Genomic DNA, 22,139 nt, shown 5'->3' on the forward strand with positions numbered 1-22,139 from the left:
ATTCGCAATCTAAATCCAGAGCAGTATCAGGCTTGAATGTAGTGTGTCCATACTTGCCCCTACTGTTCACGGTTCGACCTCTGTGGTCGTATCAAGCTAGCCTCGCAGAGCAAAACCTTATTTTGGGTTTGGTCTGTTTTTTGTCTCACCTGCGAAGAAAGTCGCAGTATGCAGAAGGTAGAAGAAGAACTGGATGCTTCATATCGTGTATGCAGATACCTTATGTTACGAAGTTTCCGTCTGTCATATATCCATTGTCCTTGACCTCATTTTCATGGTTCAGTGACTGCTTGAAAACGAATTATTCATTTTTGTCATATTTGGTATAAGTGTTCCTTGCAAAGTGTACATGTCTGTCAGATAGGATTCACCTAACCTCGACCTCATTTCATGGATCAGTGATCAAGGTTAAAGTTACGTGATTAGGTCCGTTTCTCAAATACTATAATCATTAGGACAACTATATGTGGTGTATGGAATGATTATAATGGGTACATGTCAGTTTGGCAGGTTTCATCTGACCTTGACCTCATTTTCATGGTTCATTGGTAAATGTTGTTTCGTGTATTAATCTGTTTTTCATGTACTATAAGCAATAGGTCAACTATATTTGGTGTATTGAATGATTGTAAGGTGTACATGTCTGTCTGGCAGGTATCATCTGACCTTGACCTCATTTTTATGGTTCACGCAATGTTAAGTTTTTGTGTTTTGATCTGTTTTTATAGGACCGGTAGTATTATGTTATGGTGTTGTCTGCGTCTGAAGACAATTTGGTTCGCAGACAATAACTTGAGTATAAGTGCATGGATCTCTATGAAATTTTAGCACAAGGTTCCATACCAATAAAGGATTGTTGAGATTGTTTCTGGGGCTATTGTCTTATGCGGTTTTGTAATTAGAGGCCAAAAAAGGTCAGTTTTACTGGTTCATGGAAAATAAATTGGTTCGCAGACAAAAACGTTCGTGTAAGTGTATGGATGTGTAAAAAATTTTAGTACAAGGTTCCATTCCACAATAGGAGAGTTGGGATTGATTTTGGGGGTTATTGTCTTAGCTGTTTAGTAATTAGGGACCAGAAAGGGATCAAAACAATTATTTGTCTGGTTTTTAAAAAACAATAACTTGAGTATAAGAGATATTTCTTCGATCAAATTTTTGCACAAGGTTCCACACCACAATAGGAAGGTTGGGATTAGTTTTGGGGGTTATTGTCATAGCTGTTTAGGAATTAGGGGCCAAAAAGGGTCTTACAAAATCTATTTTTTGTCAGGTTCACAGATAATAACTTGAGTATAAGTGTATGGATCTCTATAAAATTTTAGCACAAGGTTCCATACCACAATTGGAAGGTTTGGATTTATTTTGGGAGTTATTGTCGTAGCTGTTTAGCAATTGAGGGCCAAAAACAAGCATTTTTCATGTTTCAGGACAATAATTGGTGTTTAAGAGTATAGATTTCTATGAAATGAGTAGGCCCTGTAAGACCCCATTTTGGCCCCAAAATATAGCATTTTTACAAATTTGTTAAAATGTAAACTTTTAGCTATTTATTGGAAAGAAGAATACTTCTGTTCCATTAATATGGGCTGATTTTGACAATACAATGCACATGCATCAGGAAATAGCATCATAAATTCATGCAATATTACTGAAATCTTCACAATTTTAGCATTTGTGCTAATTTTAAGGCGGTTTTTGTCTAAAATGGAAGTGGCCGCTTAGACAAAAACCATCTGTAAAGTGACGTTTTATGGCATATTTGATAGATTTTTCATATTTAAGCCTCTATTTGATCGTCGTGAATAACCAAATCAGTCCAAATCTTTTACATACATTAATTGAATCGACTGAAGTAGACACTTACGTGTTTAAAAAATGTCAAAAATCTTTCAATAGATGTACTTCGAATATTAGGCCAAAACAAGCCCTTACCGGACATTTTCCTTTTACCACAAGGTTCCATACTTCAAAAGTAAAGTTATGAATGATTTTTGGAGGGCCATGGCCCATACCGTTTAATAATTAGGGGTAAAAAAGGGACTGAAAACAACTATTTTTCTGGTTTGCAGGCAATAACTTGAGCACAATTGTATGCATCTCTATTCAATTTTAGCACAAGGTTCCATACCACAATAGGAAGGTTGAGGTTTATTTTGGGGGTTATTATAGTAGCTGTTTAGGAATTATGGGACTTAAAGAAAAGAGCCTAACAAAAATAATTATTTGTCTGGTTCACAGACAATAACTCGAGTATAACTGTATAGATCTGTATTAAATTTAAGCACAAAGTTCCATTCCACAAAAGGAAAGTTGGGATTTATTTTGGGGGTTATTGTTGTAGCTGTTTAAGTAATTAAGGACCAAAAAAAGGGTCAAAAACAAGCATTTTTCATGTTCCAGGAAACTAGTTTGTGTATTAGAGTATGGATTTCTATGAAATTTTGCTACACGGTTCCATACTTCAAAAGGAAATTTGGGATTGATTTTAGGGGTCATGGTTCAAACCGTGTAATAATAAGGGGCTGATAAGGGGAACAAAACTAGGATTTTCTGATTTCTGGACAATAACTTGAGTATAAATCTATTTATTGCTATTTAGTTGTGACACACGGTGTTATACCATAAAATTAAGTTTGGGATTGATTTTAGGGGTTATGACCCTATTGGTTTTGTTAAAAGGGACCAAAAAAATACTTTGTATAAATTGCTTATTTTTTTTAGCAATTTCAATGGGGTTTAATTCAAAAGTCTTGAATTCTTGGGAGTCTTTAATATGCTGAATCTAATTGGGTATTTAATATTTGGATTTTAGGGTCTTGTTTTTGAAATGATTCATATTAAGGTCCAAAGGGTCCAAAATTAAACATTGTTTGATTTCTTTAAAAAGTAAATTATTGGTGTTCCTTGATATGCTGAAATTAATTGTGTATTTAGATTTTTTTAATTTAAAGGCCTGTCTTAAAATCGGTCCACATTAAGGTCAAAGGGGTCCAAAATACAACTTTTTTTTATTAAAAAAAAATGAATTCTTGGGTTCTTTCATATTCTGAATCTAAGCATGTACTTAGATTTTTGATTGGGGGCATGGTCAACATAAAACCAAATAATCATATAGGTTCAAAGGGTCCAAAATTAAACTTTGTCTGATTAAAAAAAAAGAATGGTTGGGGTTCTTTGATATGCTGAATCTAAGCGTGTATTTAGATATTTGATTTTAGGCACAGTATTCAATATGGTCCAAATTGGGGTCCAAAATTGAACATTAAAATTGAGAATGGAAATGGGGAATGTGTCAAAGAGACAACAACCCGACCACAGAACAGACAACAGCAGAAGGCCACCAACAGGTCCTCAATGCAGCGAGAAATTCCCGCACCCGGAGGCGTCCTTCAGCTGGCCCCTAAGCAAATATATATACTAGTTCAGTGATAATGAACGCCATACTAAACTCCAAATTGTACACAAGAAACTAAAATTAAAAATAATACAAGACTAACAAAGGCTAGAGGCTCCTGACTTGGGACAGGCGCAAAAATGCGGCGGGGTTAAACATGTTTATGAGATCTCAACCCTCCCCCTATACCTCTAGCCAATGTAGAAAAGTAAACGCATAACAATACGCACATTAAAATTCAGTTCAAGAGAAGTCCGAGTCTGATGTCAGAAGATGTAACCAAAGAAAATAAACAAAATGACAATAATACATAAATAACAACAGACTACTAGCAGTTAACTGACATCCCAGCTCCAGACTTCAATTAAACTGATTGAAAGATTATGTCTTCATCATATGATTATCAGCCACAATCCTTCCCGTTAGGGGTTTAGTATCATACCATCATAACATATATGAGAAGAACATAACCCGTGTCATGCCAACAACTGGTTTTTAAATAAATGTGTTTAGTGCCGATGCAAAGACCCTATAAGTGAATCAATATTAACGCCAAAATATGCAATCTTTAATGACCTGACAACAGTATCGTAACTATATCCCTTCTTAATAAGTCTATTTAAAGGTTTTGTTAGTTTCAGAGGTGAATACTGACATTTTTGTGCTTTATAAAGAATATTTCCATAAAAAATTGGATGTGAAATACCTGAACGTATAAGAAGTCTGCATGTTGAGCTATATTTACGAATGATGTCCTTATACCGATGATAAAATTTAGTAAATGTTTTGACTAGTTTGTGATATCGAAAACCCTGGTGTAATAATTTTTCAGTAATACATAAATTTCTCTCGTTAAAATCTAAAACATTGTTACATACACGAGCGAATCGTACAAGTTGAGATATATAAACACCGTAAGATGGTGACAAGGGAACGTCACCATCTAAAAATGGATAATTAACGATAGGAAATGAAAAATCATCTCTTTTATCATATATTTTAGTATTAAGCTTTCCGTTAATGATATAGATATCAAGATCGAGGAAAGGGCAGTGGTCATTGTTAGTATTAGCTTTATTTAAAGTAAGTTCAACAGGATAAATTTCTTTAGTATACATACTGAAGTCGTCATTATTGAGAGCCAAAATATCATCCAAATATCTAAAAGTATTATTAAATTTGTGTATCAGATGTTGTTTCGATGGGTCTTTACTGATTTTTGTCATAAATTGTAACTCATAGCAATACAAAAAAAGGTCCGCAATAAGTGGTGCACAGTTAGTCCCCATTGGAATTCCGATAACCTGACGATATACGGAATCTCCAAAGCGAACAAAAATGTTATCTAGTAAAAATTCAAGGGCACATATAGTATCAAAGCATGTCCAATTGACATAGTTTTTTTGTTTATTGCTACTAAAAAATGACCTAAAAGAGTTTGAACATATATATTCACATTCTGACTTTTTAAATGCCCATTTAATTAGGTGTGTGAATTTTTTCTTAATGAGAATGTGAGGCAATGTGGTATATAGGGTAGAAAAATCAAAACTTTGAACAGATTCAAAATCACCAATATATGCATGCAATTTATCAAGTACTTCCAACGAGTTCTTGACACTCCAAAAGTAATTAATTCCACTATTTTCGAAGGCCTTATTTGAACAATTTATTATCAGGTTTTTGATAGTACCAAGTGTACTGGAAAGAAGAATAGACAATTTAGTAGTGGAACAATGGCTTGAAGACGAAATGAATCTATATTTGTAAGGTGTTTTGTGTAGCTTCGGAAGCCAATACATAGTTGGGACTTTCGTTGTATTTGGTTCTGCTTGTAAAGCGGTAGCTAAAAGTTTATGTTTGTTACAGATGTCGTTTTCTGAAAATGGAGTCAGTTGGAATGTTGGTGAATTGGTGATTTCTTTTTTCAGAACCTCAATGTAAAATTTACGTCAATTGTTTGATTTCATCAAAAAATTAAATTGTTTGTGTTATTTGATATAGTCAATCCAACAATGTTTTAGATTTTTTGATTTTGTGCTTTTTTTTCAAAGTTGGTCCAAATTTGGGTCCAAAATTAAACTTTGTTTGATTTCTGCAAAAATTAAATCATTGATGTTCTTTAATGTGTGCAATCAAACAGTGTTTTAATTTTTTTTAATTTTGGACCCGTTTTTTTCAAATTGGACCACATAAAGGTCCAAAGTATCCAAAATAAAACTTGTTTTGATTTTAACAAAAAATGAAACAATGTGGTTACTTGATATGCTGAATCCAACCATGTATTTAGAATTTGAATATTGGACCACAATTGGTAAATGTCTAATTTTAAAATAATTAAAAAACTTATACCACATTGGTTCACAGACAATATATATAACTTTAGTATAAGTGTATGGATGTGTTAAAGACATTGTATTAATGATAAATGATATTTTGGAATTTTTTTTTCTTATCTTTGGTAAATTGTTTGAAGAATTTTGTGGTATGTTTGTTTGTTATTCTGTTTAAACTAATTTTCTGAATGCTATATATATATATATATATAGCTTTCTTATTTGGTAGAACATTTTATCGTGATGTGTACTTGAATATCTTCTATTTTTATTAGTTACTGTGGATTTATTATGATTCGTGGGATACCAATTTTCGTTAACCACGAATTAAAAAAGTCCCTATTTTAATATATTTTGATCTTTATTTGTGATAACTTTAATGTTTGGTAGATATACAATATATTGAAGTTATGTACATTGTTGGAAAGTATCAAACTTATTCGTAAGAGCTTAAGAAACAGACCGAAAAGCGAGGCTCACAGAGCTTTTCTCCATTTTGCTAGCAAGTAGAAATAAATTTGACAATGTACATTTATTGTTTTTATTCTGCAATTTAGCCATGGCACATTTTGTTTAATTTTCTAAATTCCAAATTGTCTTTGGTTTTTATAGAAAAGGAGGACCCCAAAATGAACTGTTATGAACAGTAATGTTAACAATTCTCTCAAGATGGAAGCAAAATAACAGGGGACTTTATTGTACAGGTACAAGTAAGGCAAACATTTATTTGTCTACCTTTTACCTTTTATTTGTACAATAGTTGGCTGATTGCAGGATAAAAAGTTTTATCATGATATGAAAGTGGCAGTCAAAGTCACTGGTCCCAATTTTAATTTCACAGGTTATTAAATGTGATGACCTTCAGGGATGGTGGTGTTTACCGCAGGATTTACCAAAATTTGAAAATCTGACGATAACCTGGGACTTAAAAAAACAATTCTATGGCTCCGTAACAGAAGAGTTATTGGTACTCTCAGTATCCTCTGTAAATAACAGTCAATCATGCTCACAACCTATCATTTACACTACACCAACACCAGGTAATACATCATATTTGTTTTGCTGTTGATAACGAATGGAGATACAAAAAAAATAATCATTTACAATACACAAGAACAAGATAATATATCATATTAGTCGTGTTGTTGATAAAGAATGGATAAAAATAAAAAATCATTTACATTACACCACTACCATCAGATCATTACATGGCATTTTTCATATCGGATGTATTATCAGCTCAAGGTTCAATATCAGCCCAAGAGCCGAAGGCTTTGGAAGGCTGTTACACTATTTTTACTTACTCCATCAGATAATCAACACTTCAAAAAATAAAATTAACATAAACCCCTAATGAGAAACGTTTTTAATTATACATCAAAAATTATAAAATTAATAGTCAGAGTTCGTATATATCATATATTAACATACATCAAGGAAAAAAATATTAATTTGAAAACATGGATTTTTAAGAATTTTTTCTGCAAATATATAGACGAGAGGCGAAAGATACCAAAGGGACATTCAAGCTCATAGAGAAGTCAAATGGACCATTCCCAAGAACAGTTTAATATCAAATTAGCTTGGTTGTTGACTAGAAATAGAGACAAAGAATCATACAATATGTCATTAATTATATGTCATAGAGACATGTTGTTTTCCCCTTTGAATTCTTGATCTGAATAAAAATGTGAATAACTTTTTATTTGAATAGAAAAAGTCACTCCTAAGGATTACAGCAGCGCCTTAACTACTGCAAGAATACTTGGGATAGTGTTTGGTGTATTGGCAGCTGTCTGCGCATCATGTGGGGGAGGATATTGCTACTGCAAGAAGAGGAAATCAATAGGTATTTTACTGATTTCCCCCAAAGTTTTTAGGAGGTTCTGGTCAATATAGAGTGACATTTTGCGGTGAAAGTTAATTGCAATGCACATTTTTTTATTGGAATAAGATTGCTGTCAAGCGATCTAAAGACCTTTACCATTCACATTGACTTGTTGTTTATTTCTAATTTCCAAGACTCTCACGTCAACCGTTTTATGCCTTACTTTAAGGAACAACTCGGTTTCGTCAGTGTTTTCGTTAAAAGAGTAAAACAAACAATCGTATTGAATTTTATCAACTATCCGTTAACTTTCTTTTCCAAAACCTCTTGTTATGATAAATCCCTTTTCTATTTGCGTTAATGTTACGATGTCATAAAATATAAGTTCCTTCATGATATAAGTTCAAAGTGGAAGACTATCCCGCAAAAAATCCAAGTAGTTCAATAAAAAAATCGACATTGCTAAGACAGGGACTGTGATGAGGACACTGAAATGAACTTTAAAGTAGAAAGTAATTTGTAACGTTTTGCCCACAACAGAAGCAAGATACCAGAATAATCTATACTTAAACTAGACATGTATCGCTTCGTGTTATCTTTTCACCAGTATTTGTATAGAAAAATGTTCGATTGCAGAATAAAATATGATTTTACACATTACCTATGTCATTATATTGACTTCATTAGGGACACCAGGTACTGTCCCTGATGATGTCAGCCTGCCTATGGTCGAAGAACATAATGACAAACATTAAATGTATACTTTGGTAAGTATGAGAGTTTGTACATACATCAAAGCAAAATAAAATATAAAAATGAAAAATATCACTACTGTTCAATGTAAACAATTTTGGATAATTTTATGATTTTTAAAGTCCCCACCTAAATGTGTCCTTGAATAATGTATCTTTGCAACTTGTCCTTAAATGTTTTGATCATCCATATATTTGTTCAAATATAATCTTCAATAAGGAATAAAATAAATGAAACATCGATAAATTTCCATACTCCAACAACCAATTTATTTTTGTTTCCATTGAATTTGTTGCCTCACCTGCAAATATTCAGTGCACATATATACACGAACATGCTCAAATTTCAGGTTTCAATAGACCTTCAAATCAGTTAATGAATTGATAATTTAATTGATGAGTTAATAATTTGCTGCAGGTGAAACATTTAAATGTGTCCACACTTGATTACACTACTACAATGTGTACCTTACGGTGACCTGAATTTGTTAACGTATATGTCGATTTTGCCATTTGATAAGGGAATTTTCGTTATGAATTTTCCTTGGAGTTCGATATTTTTGTTACTTTTTATTTGTCTCATAATAGTTGTTTCTTTAAATAGATCAGATTATATGTATGCATTTGAAGCAATGCAAGGTAGTTCATATGTATGCTTAAGTCGTGTAACGTCATTGCTTTTTATTCACATCAAATGTCAGATGATAAATGTGAAAAGGTTAATATATGTATCAGGAAAACTATATGAAAAAGTGTACAAATGGATTTGTAGACCATTCTGTAGGAGCAAATAATAAGGTAGAGAAAAGTGGGACAAACAACTATAATCAACAAGACAAATCTATTGACAATTAAACATAATTCAAATGAACAGCAAACAATGCAAACTTTGGACCTTTCCTCCAATTAATGTAAAATAAGGCGACAGTAGTTTACCAATATTCAAATCTCGTAAATTGGTTAGAAAGAGACAAATCAAGGTAACAGAAACTGGGGGAATTGAATGCACTCCATAAGTAGCAAGACAGGGTGCCTTTACATGGTAAGCGTTATAAGAGTGGTAACAGGTACTCTTGAAAAGTAACCATATTTGAAAAGAACACGTTCATCGGGGGATACCAAGACCTTGTTGATAAATATTCCGTATCCACTTCACAAATAATACATGATGGTCTTGAAGTATAGATTCTAGGCACTGAAGTTGTTTATCATCTTAATTACGTGCTATAGTGTTCTTTTCATTTGACTTTGTATATTTTTAGCCTTTATTGTTGAGTCAATTTTTAGTACTATGCTTTTTTTTTTTGGCTCGGTATTTATACATCCCGCCATCGTGTTATTGTGCTATGGTCATCTAGTTTTAAAAATGTGTCCGATGACCCCACCAGCCAACCCAGATGGCCGACATGGCTAAAAACGAACATAGGATTAAAATGCAATTTTTTTTTTCTTATCTTGAAAACCACTATGAATAGAGAAAATCTGACAAGGGCTGAAGTGTTAGGAATGACGAGTTCTACCTATTGTCCGTTTACTTCCAAACTATCAAACTAGTATTGCCCTTAAGTGCAGATTTTCCCAACTTTTTAAATGTTTGCCTATTATCTTGAAAATTATAATAGATAGAGAGAAACTTTATACAGCAAAAATGATCAACAAGATGAATTCTACAAATAAGTCAACATGTTGTACTGTATTCATGTCATGTAATGGTGTCATTTTAGTGTTATATTTAACATTGCCATAAAAGTGCGAGGTTTGGCTAGCCACAAAACCAGGTTCAACCCAACATTTTTTTCTTAAAATGTCCTGTACCAAGTCAGGAAAATGGCCATTGTTATATTATAGTTCGTTTCTGTGTGTGTTACATTTTAATGTTGTGTTTCTGTTGTGTCGTAGTTCTCCTCTTATATTTGATGCGTTTCCCTCAGTTTTAGTTTGTAATCCGGATTTTTTTTTTCTCAATCGATTTATGAATTTCGAACAGCGGTATAATGTTGCCTTTATTTTTGAAATCATTTGATGACCCCTTATTGCAGTTATTGCCCTTGAATGACGATTTTTACATTTTTTTTGCGTTTTTGCCTTATATCTGAACAAGTATAATAGATAGATAGAAACTTAAATAAGCAAAAATGATCAGCAAGACAACATCTACAAATAAGTTGAATAGTTTAAAATCGTCTGACGACCCATTTTTGGAGTTATTGTCCATTAATGATGACCAATTGTTTGTGTTTTTGCCTTATATCTGAAAAATTATAATAGATAAAGATAGAAACTTGAATAAGCAAACAAGATCAGAAAGACAAGATGTACAAATAAGTCAACATGGTTTAAATCGTCTGATAACCCCTTATTGGAGTTATATTCTCTTTGATAACGATTTTTATTTTTTTTTTTGCGTTGTTGCCTTCTATTTGAAAAACTGTATTAGATGGATAGAAAAATGAAATATGAAATAAGCAAAAATAATCAGGAAGTCTAAATCAACAAAGAAGACATTTTTTGTCATGAATCAAAAAGTCTAAATCAACAAAGAAGACATTTTTTTTCATGAATTCAATTTTAGTCCACAAAGATGGAGAGTATCCATTGTTGAAGATGCACATATACCTACGTGAGCGACACAGGCTCTTTAAAGCCTCTAGTTTTTTCTTGTCTTTCATTTTTGCTTATGAGCTTTGTCTATAAAGTGTCTGTATGCCATTTTGTTTTTCTTTGTTAACATATTTGTTTGTTTTTATAGTGATTAAGATTATAACAGTAATGACTGCTGTACCCCAATTTTGACATTTTTACCTATATGTCTGTTTGTTTGGCTCTCACATTGTTGTCAATATAATGGAATTCTATGCGACTGTCATGCAAGTCAGAGACTAAGCTAGCTATAAAACCAGGTTAAATCCACCATTTTATACATAAGGAAATGCCTGTACTAAGTCAGGAATATGACAGTTGTATTCTATTCTTTTGATGTGTTTGAGCTTTTGATTTTGCCATTTAATAAGGGACTTTTCGTTTTAAATTGTCCTTGAAGTTGAGTATTTCTGTTATTTCACTTTTTAGTATATGAATAAGGAGATGTGGTATAGTTGCAATTGAACAATGCGAAATAGGAATATTTAAAACAATGGAACAAAGCTAGATTTAATCTAAATTAACTGGTTTCAGTTAAAATGTGCTTATATAATTATTGAATGCCTTCTTTTGTAGTGATATAGGACATGCATAGTTCAAACGTAATGAATAGCACATGTTGACATGAAAGCTGGTTTTTTTAATGAATACCATGTGATTTAAAATGATGGATCCTTGTAAAACATCGATGATGTGTAAAGATATATCTTGATTTTGTAATTTAATTTTTTATTAATATTTACAGGGTCGAGTAATGCATTTGGAATGAGTTGAATTTTAGGTGACTACCATTTGAAATGTAGAAGCATATACTATGTGCCTAAAAGAAAAAAGTGTGTGTATGTGAAATTGAATTGAAAAAATTGTCGACAGTTATCACCTAATGGTATCTTAATGTGATGATCTTCGACATTGTTTGTTTGATGGATTTAAACACCATTATTTATTTGTATAATTTTATGACAGTCTGTAGCATTTTTTTCATACCATTCAATTGAAATTGATTTTCCACTTCTAAAATGTTCATGACAAAGAATGATTTTTCATTGCAAAATGTGGGTGGGGTGTGTTTTTTTTTGTTTGTTTTGGTAGTTGTTTTTACATTGAAAAATGTCTACAGTTTTTTAAGGTTAATGAAAGTCTACTTCATAAAGATAAAAATTTACAGAGTTATTATATTAATATCAAGATTTGTGAAGTTGAAGTAATAACATAAGAGAGAGGCGAAAGATACCAAAGGGAAATTTAAACTCATACGTTATATAAAATTAAAGATTTATGCTGTTATTACATGAAGATCATTGCACAAAAACATACTATAACAAAGGCAAAAATGATAGTGGTTAATGTGACTTTGAAGGAATTGGCAGAAATTTGTCAAGATTACTCCATAATGCTATATAAAAAAATGGTAGATGATAAAGAAAATCTTCAAACTTTACTTTCATTACTAATATGATTGTTAAGGGCATTTGTTTTAGTGGAATGGTCAGTTGTTTGTTATAATTATTTTTACCATTCTGTCTATCTGTCTTTTTCTTTTTATAGCAGTGGTTTCCAACAGAATTCATATATAAGTATCTAAGTTATGATTAAGAAAACTCATAATTTACTCTATAATAAAAAGCATTTTATTGAGTGAAAGAATAAGTCCCAAGGAACATGTGATAATATGTTTCTTTAGATAGTAAAGAATTTATACATGAAACTTTTTACATCGTTCGCTTCATGTCCAGAATACAGGATTTTCATCCAAACAATTTAGTTTTGAGTGTTGCAGTGTAATGGAAATAACCATGACTTGTGTCTGATAAAAATTGTGTTTGTACTCGGCACAAAGTAGTGTAGTAATGCTCAGCACGCCTTGTAATTCTACCTGTTTTATGCCTCGTTCAAATATTCTTTTTTGTTCTGACACAATTTATAGTTATTCCATATATATTATTTTCTAGTAATTTAGACAAATTCTTATTTGATTAAAGTTTATGTAGACGTGCCATTATTGTCTTTTATAATTTATATTATATTGTTATCCAATTAATGCTTATGTGGACGTGCCATTATTGTCTTTTGTAATTTATTTTATATTGTAATCCGATTGATGCTTATGTATACGTGCCATTAATTATTGTCTTTTATAATTTATCTAGTTTTTTTTATTGATGTTTATGTAAACGTATTATTATTGTCTATTATGATTTTTATGATATTGACATTATATTGGTGCTATCATGGACCATTGGCATTATTGTTTTCAGGTTTTAAGGTAGCACGTCGGTCTTATAATGATTTTTTAGTGAAATTGTTTTATCACATTATTTTAAAGTATTTATCCATCTCAGCATTTTGTAAAAGTCCCAGAGTCATTATCATGTTACAACAGGGAGTAAATTAATGATTAAATGGTTCAAAAAAGCACATTGTATATAAGTGCATATGGGAGGAGCTAATTTTTCAATCATCTGTTGATACCAAGAGTCCAGCTCTTAATTTAAAATTAATAATATGGTCTTATCTTATTATGTTGCTATTAAAAGTACTTGTAATTTATATAACTATGGAATTAAACAAAGAAAATATTAAAGTGAAAAAATGTACAGGAAAAACTAAAGTAAAGAAATAAATGGGTAAATGTGTAATAGTAGTCTTGAAAGTATCTGACAAATGTTCTTAGTTAGGCAAGAAGAATTTGTATCTGACACAGGCAACAATCTTTAATATAGACAAATCACTTGGATAATAGTTTTTTTTTCTGAAACTTGCATACATTCTTCACTTTGTTCTTCTACATTAAGGCGATGAGCATGTCCTCCGTTTACAGGAAATTAAGGCATTTAAACAGTGCTTGGGTTTATGCTTTATTTCTTAATTTTCTATATCTCAAAAATCATGCAGGACAGTCTTATTCCAGGAGGGGGTGGTCCTTATAATGTCTTTGTATGAAAATATCTTATATTGAACATTTTTAAGTTTCTGTGTTCTTTGACCACAAACTCCCGCCAAATTCTAAATTAGTGTTGTTAAGGGATGGACAGTGCACAAATAATGCAAAATTTACAGTGTAAGTTTATAAAAGACACAAACTGTGTTGTTCTATTGATTAAATGATGGTGTCAGAACACTGCTAGGGTGTCCCAGTGGAATTTTGATATTTATGTTGAATTTATATGAGTTCAAAGGGGATATTCAGTTTTAAGTTGATTTTTCATACCAACTTTTCATGAGAATTGTTATCAAGAATTGAAAATAGAAACTTTATGGGTACCTCCTTTGGTTTAGCTTTGGTGTGTGTGATTAAAGAGAGAATTTTCTACAAAATATTGTTCCAGTTTTTGGATAATTTTTTTCTGAATGAAGTTGTAGGTCTCTAAAGATGAAAGGTGAAATGAGGTATGGCACCCAGCAGTTAAATCAATATATCATCTGGATGGAGCCATATACCAAAAATCTGAGACAAAATTTTGTCGCTTTTGTATGGTGAATTAAAGGGATGAAAACTTTGTATTACCATTTGACCTGTATGAACTATTTTAATCCAAGTTGAATGGCCATTTTTTGGGCAGTTAATAAGCTATTTCTTTAAATGATCATACCAAAAAATAACATACTTTATTTATAGATAAGAAAGACTAATATTTCAGGTTTAAGATGAGTTAATGGTTTTGAAAATCCATTGTTCAGAGTTGGAGAAATTAATCTATAAAGACTGTTGGTTAGAGTCAGACCACAGTGCTACCTTAAACTGTAAAAGAGAGGCAGAAAAGACTGTTGGTTGGAGTCAGACCATAGTGCTACCTTAAACTGTAAAAGAGAGACAGAAAAGACTGTTAGTTGGAGTTAGACCATAGTGCTACCTTAAACTGTAAAAGAGAGGCAGAAAAGACTGTTGGTTGGAGTCAGACCATAGTGCTACCTTAAACTGTAAAACAGAGGCAGAAGATACCAAAGGGGCATTTAAACTCATAAGTTAAAAATAAACTGACAACGCCTAGGCCAAAACGAAGAAGACAAATAGACAAACAACATTGATACAAAACCAAACAAATAAAACTGAAGACTAAACAACATGAACCCCACAAAAAACCGGGGAGATATCTCGGATGCTCCAGAAGGGTAAGTAGATCCTGCCCCACATGTGGCACCTCTAACATTGTTATTAAAGTATTCAATACACAATGTGCCTTTATACAATGAAATAGATATTTCAGTTTTATAGTTTACCTCAACTTGAATAAAGTTCCATTATTTTTTTTTTATTCGATCGAGTGTTCTAAATATATAATAGGTAGCATGAATACAAGTTAAGAAATGCAAATCTTCCATATGTGGGCTAATGTTATATTTCTGTTACACGATTGCTCCTGGTTATTTTTCAGTTCCTTGATTGCTCCTAGATGTATTCTCCCTCTTTTTTCAAGTTTTCCATTTGTAAATAACAAAGATTTCCACCATCAGTATACAACATGATAAAGACTATTCTAATCTAATTACCATTATCTGGATATAACTACTTGATATATCTACTACTATAATTTATATGTTGTAACAAAGGAGTGAGCCTTCATTTGACTTACTGAAATCATCAACTGTTCCATTACTGTGATAATAATTGAAAAATAAAACTACACCTACTCCAAAAAGCTGTTTCAATAAGATATTATCCGATTTAAATCGTAAATGTAAGGGAATAAGGTACAGATTGAAATTTTTCATTCATATGATGCCATGTTAAGCTATGATGTCAATGAACCAAATAGTTTATGAAATTTCTCAGAATTTTCTTTTATTTTGATTTATTCATTTTATCAAGTTCTAGTGCATTGGAATAGGAATAAAATGTCTGCAGTTGAAGAGCATTTGCCGACAATCCAACAAAATAGTGTTGGCTTGCTCTCAATAGATTTTAAGCTTTGTTGTTTTTGTTATTTGCACACAATGTATTTTTGCTTCATGCCTATGAAACTGTTGTTTAAAAGTGTCAATCTGTAATAACATAAATTTCAAAACAGTATTTACCTTATTGTTGAACTTTTATGTTCCAGCCGCTAGGTTGATAGGGCATTGAGCGGTACCCTTGTCCATCTACATGTCCATACGTCCCAAAATTGGTTTCCGTTCTCTAACTTTAAGCTTTAAGCAAATGTAATGAAAATTTTTGTAATGCTTATAACCATCAACCATAGACCAAGTTCGAATGTAGGTGGCGTCACTTTCACCATTATTGTTTTATGCCCCTTTATAAATGGAAATTTGACAAACTTTTCTGTTTTACGGACTCTAAAACTTGATCTATTTTTGAGTTATGCCTCTTTATAACTGGAAACATTTCCTTTGTCCACACACAAACTGTTGTATGTATTGACCAAAAGTTTCATTTCCACGCTCTAAAGTTTGAATTACTACATTGACTCTTGCATATTTACAAGCGGGAGCATCTGTGTCTTATGGACACATTCTTCTTTTATTTTATGGTAGATAACAACTGTTACCGAAGAAACTATTAAAAAATGCATGAAATTCAAGAATGATTTATACCCATATTCATTTCGAATGTTACCTATCATGTTACCATAGAAACTATTGAAAGAATACTGAATAAAATGCATAAAATTCAAGAATATATTGCCCACATGCAGTCATTAAGAAGAAAAATTTTCCTAAATAGTTATCATATTTTCTATTCCCTCTTTCATATATCATAGGCTTCCAAATAAATCTCATTTGAAGTGGGCACATGCCTTTCAATTTAAAGATACAATTTAACTTAAAACTAAATTTGACATGTTGACCAAAGCATCTGCACATGCATGAACATGGTAAACAAACTATTGCCTTATACAGAATTAGTACGAAGAGTAAGGATCATTGATAACTCACATTCCATTGGTCTGATTAACATTTATTGATAAAACTATCTTCAATATAATGTCACCATTGCAAACATAAATTTTAGTTTGATTTCCTTTTTATTTTTGCCAAAGGAGTTGAATGCTAGCTTAGGTTATGGTTTTAAAACTTTTTCATCATTTTGTAGCAAAATACGAGTAAGAGTAAAATTATGAGCAAAATACTTCGTGTTATACACTTATGTATTGGAGTTATATACATGACTAAACAGATGGTTATGTTTTTGGTTTTGTTCTTTCTATTAAATTAATTCTTTTTATACAAAAAATCTCATACTATGGTTTTACAACTTTTTCACAATGTTTTAACAAAGTATGAGTCAGAGTAAAAATTTATAGTAAAATATTGATTGTTTTACACTTATGTATTGGAGTTTTAAACTTATGTATTTGAGTTTTACACTTATGTATTGGAGTTTTACACTTATGTATTGGAGTTTTACACTTACTTATGTATTGGAGTTTTACACTTATGTATTGGGGTTATATACATGTGGTATTACTGAACAGATGGTTATGATTTTGGTTTTGTTCTTTCTATTGAACTACCTCTTTTTATAAAAAAATAAACTTGACCTTTATTAATTAGATATGAAATCTAGTTGTTTACCTCATTTTTTTAATATTTTACATTTGGTCATAAATTTAGGATAACTTAGCTCTTTATGAAAAACTACTGCTTGTTTTTTTTTGTCCTTATGAAAAATTAGATCCCTACTTAGTTTTTGTTGCCATAATCTCTATTATATTTTCAATCTTTAAGTTTAGAATCCACTCAAAAATATAGGTATTTTAACAGAGACTGTTTTCATGTTTAACCTACCACCATATTCAGATATGTTAACCACTTTATATCCTACTACTTTTTCAGTTACCCGGTAATAATTTTTATATAAAATGTGCCATTTTTATGTTATAGTTAAGATATTTGTTTGCTTTAAAGACATATCAAGTTTTATATTATTATTAGTATACCAAGCTAGATATTAAACAGTTAAAACATTACAATGTTCTTATTAAAAACAACACTCCCCGTAGCATTCTTGTTTCAAGTGTAGAAGGAATTTGTTTAATCCATGGTCAAACTAGGCTTTTAAAGGATTGGTATGTGCTGTTGATGCCCTTGAAGAGTAAGAGCAAAGACTGGTACGGTGGGAGTCAAAATAAACTTTCCATAAGTGTAAAATGCCTTCCTGGAGACTGTTACTGTGTAAACAAGTATGAAAACAATCCAATCTTAGGAATCAATGAGGATGCGGGTACAAATCAATGACAGCAACCCAACAATGCAAATAACCAGAAGACAGCCTTTCAGTCTGGTTCAAACCAGGATTTATTCATAATACATTTACAAGTTCTTATTATATGTGCTATTTTTTGGTGGACATTAAACATCAATTAATCAGTCAGTCCTATCAGATACATCATTTAAGCCAGAGCAGGAGTAGGTAGATGTAACATTTTATCTTGCTTGCTTGTCTTCATTTAATATTTGTAGTTCTTTTCATGTAACATAGCTTCAAATCGAATGCTTTTTAAACAGTCATATGCTGATCTTTTACTACGCACTTAGATCTTGTTGCCTTTGACATTTTCTCTTACAAACGATTACTGTTGTCTAGCAAACTGTTTGTATTTGATGAAGGTTATTCCAGAAACGTAATGTACACAAACACAGGTGTGTACAGTATTAATACTGCAGCTAATACACTATTATAGGTCTGTTAAAACTGATATGTTCTATTCATTACTGTTATAATGGGTGACTTTAAAAAAGTCTTAATTATCCCTCTGGAACTTATTGATATTTATCAATAGAATAACCATAAAAGAACAGCAATATATGACTAGTTGATTTCAGTAGGCCCTCATATTTACCTGCTTTGCAGTGTTCTCGAGAATGGCTTTAGAATCATCTGTTGTATTCGGAACCATGTGACATTGATGTACACATAGCAGGAATTCCTTGTCCTAACAACGATACAGTATTATTGGTTATGTAACTTATAACACAGATGAGAATAACTATATAATAGATTTACTAGATGTATGTTAACCAAGAAAGATAAATTCTCAGCAATTATATATATATATATATATATATATATATGTATTTGGTTACAAGCATTCCACTAGATGTACTGTAAAAAGGTATCAAAATTATAATCCAAAGACTACATATCAAATTGCAAAATTTGAATTACCCAATGTTCAAAATGTCAAACTGAAATAGTTTTGCCTTGTCACAAATTTTTATGTGTAGCATGGAATTGTGAAGCTTAGGTATCCTATACAAACAAGGTAAGTCTTCAGATTTTCTGGTCAATGTAATGTTTATTGAAGCCAAAATACCATCCTTGTCAAATGATATGTTTTTTTATGTGGGATTACCTGAGTGCTAGTTTATTTCCAATTCTTTTACAAGACACTCGACATAGTACCATTTGCATACAAAAACAATATTATTTTAAGTTTGTCCACAGGAACAACAACTTATTTATCGTGAATAGATGATAAGACATTTCAGAGCTTCTTTGTTTCTGAATACGGACTTTGGTCGATCATTTGCAGAGTTTTTCAACTTTTGAGTTGGAGGTTTTATCAGAGACCTGATTGCTTTAACCCATTCTGAAAAAGTGTTCAGTTCCAACTTCTTTCTCAAAATATTATTCCTCTGTGACTAGGAGTAACTTAGTTCTGTACATCTACCCAAAAGTTCACCTGGTTCATTCATGCTTGTAATGTTAAGGTGGTCTAAATTTTGCACAAACCTCTATTTGGTGCCGCAATTGGAGCAGTGCCAAGCCGGCCCGAAATCTGTGATATTCTAGGAGCCTCTGGCCTTTGTTAGTCTTGAATGTTTTTAGATTTTAGTTCATTTATATGTTTTGGAGTTTTGTATACGTCTATTTTCACTGAACTAGTACACATTTTTATTTAGGGGCCAGTTGAGGCCCACCTTCGGGTGCGGGATTTTCTCGCTGCGTTGAAGACCCATTGGTGGCCTTCTGTTGTTATCTGCTCTTTGGTCGGGTTGTTGTCTCTTTGACATATTCCCTATTTCCATTCTCAATTTTATTATGTATAAAATCATGAAAGTTTGAACATTGAAAAAATACCTTTTTCTATGGAAGGTATCGTGATGATACTATATTAATACATCACGGCGACATTAAGGAAATCAAGGAATTATTAGAGTGAGCAAATAATCATCAGCCGTTCCTAAAATTCATTCTTGAATTTTCATCTACAGAAATAATATTTCTTAATGTTAATATTTTCAAAGGAACCCTATATTCTAATGAAAACATATTAGATGTGAAAACACACTGTAAACCAACAAACACATTCCCTTATCTACATCGTACAAGCTGTCATTGTCGACACGTGTTTGCATGTTTTATAAAGGGCGAGGTCATCGGATACAGTGTACTATTATTTGTCTGTTCGTCTTTTTATTTTTAGCCATGGCGTTGTCAGTTTCTTTTCGATCTATGAGTTTGACTGTCCCTCTGATGAACCCTGCCAGACAACATGTACACCATGCAGCTATCCCATAAGCAAAATATAGTTGACCTATTAACATAAGGCACCTGCATACCAGGTATGAAGCATCCAGGTCGTCTTCCTTCTGAAACAAAATTTGTAAGGGGTTCCATGGAACCCTGTGTCTCGCCTGTGATTACTGCTGTCAGTGTAAAAGTGTAATGTTGACTTAAAAAGTGAGTCCTTTTATCAGTAAAATACAGAATTTAAAAGAAAATTCACTTTTTTTCTTTACATGCTATTTCTCGGTAGTGAAGGCAAGCTTCTGTACTAGTTTCATAACAATAATAATCCATGAAGGTTTACAAATTTATCTTGTCAAAAAAATTGAATCCCAGACTGTCTGTAAATGTTAACTGTAAAAAACGAAGTCCATGTATCAGAAAAATACTAAAAATGAAAAAAATATATTAACAAGGTTTTCTTCAGACATTATCTATTAATCATTAAAAAGCTTCTACCAAAGTTTCATAAAACTCTATGAAGGTTTGACAAAGTAATTGATGTATTACAAACTTTTAACTCCAGACTGTATCTACTTGTTAACTGTAAAAGCACTATGTCCATTTATTAGTAAAATACGGAAAAATGAAAATAAATATTTTCAAAATTTTGCACTGGATACTGTATTTTGGTCATAAATAAGCTTCTGTCTAAATTTCATAAAATGCCATGTAGGTTTCATAAAAGTTATTGATGTCTAAAAAAAACAAAAACCACAGACTTAACCTAAATGTTGATGCAGACTACAGAATATGGGGTCGCTATGTCTAGCTTTCGCGAAAATAAATTTTGCAGGCTCAACAATAAAGCTTTAAACAAATAGTTTACCCTGTCGCCCCCATAGCTGGATTGTAATGCCTGTGTCTCCCTTTCTGCAACTTTCGTTGTAGGTGAGACAAAAATTGGACTTGTTGTGTCTGTGGATTTTAAAAGGACATTTCATATCATAGTTAGATATTATCACTTTGAATATGCATTGATTAACTGGTGTTTAGCTTATTATCATATTGTGCTGTTACACCACTGTCCAAGGTTAGGGGAGGGTTAATCACTTACAACCATTTTAACTCTGACGTATTATGTGCCTGTCAGAGGTTCAGAGCAAGTGGTAGCTATGGGCTGTTGCATTTGTTTTTTTTTTTGTTTTGTCATAAATCACACTGTTGGTGCTCGTTTGAATTGTTTCTCCTTTTGTCATGTCAGGCCTTTAACACCTTACTTTACTGTATGTGTTTTGCTCATTGTTGAAGTCTGTAAGGTGACTTATAGTTGCTTACATCCACACAATTTTGACTTTGGTGGATAGTTGTTTCATTGGCAATCATACTTCGTCCTTATTTTCTAAGTACTATTTGCTGCTAGGCATTAAGTAACTATTAATCATCAAGTAGGGATTCTCTTTTTGTATTTCAGAGAAGGTCTCTTAAAAATTTACAACAAAAAAACAACAGATATTATGTTATTATTTCTTCATATAAAAGTATGTTTCTAACTAAGGGCAGAGATCAAAACTTCATTAACTGAAAAGTACTCACAATATACCAATATACCTATATATATACCCATGATATGTACAGAATATAGTGTGAAACGAACTTCCAATTTAATTATGCTTTTTATATAAAAACTTCCAATTCTAAAAAGGAATTTTTTTAGAGAAATAAAAATGAAAACAATTTCTAGGTTTCGTCTTTTTTTTTCATAGAAATTGTGTCAAGCACAAATTTACAT

This window comes from Mytilus californianus, unplaced genomic scaffold (assembly GCF_021869535.1).
Source record: "Mytilus californianus isolate M0D057914Y unplaced genomic scaffold, xbMytCali1.0.p SCAF_6, whole genome shotgun sequence".
Classification (NCBI taxonomy): Eukaryota; Metazoa; Mollusca; class Bivalvia; order Mytilida; family Mytilidae; genus Mytilus; species Mytilus californianus.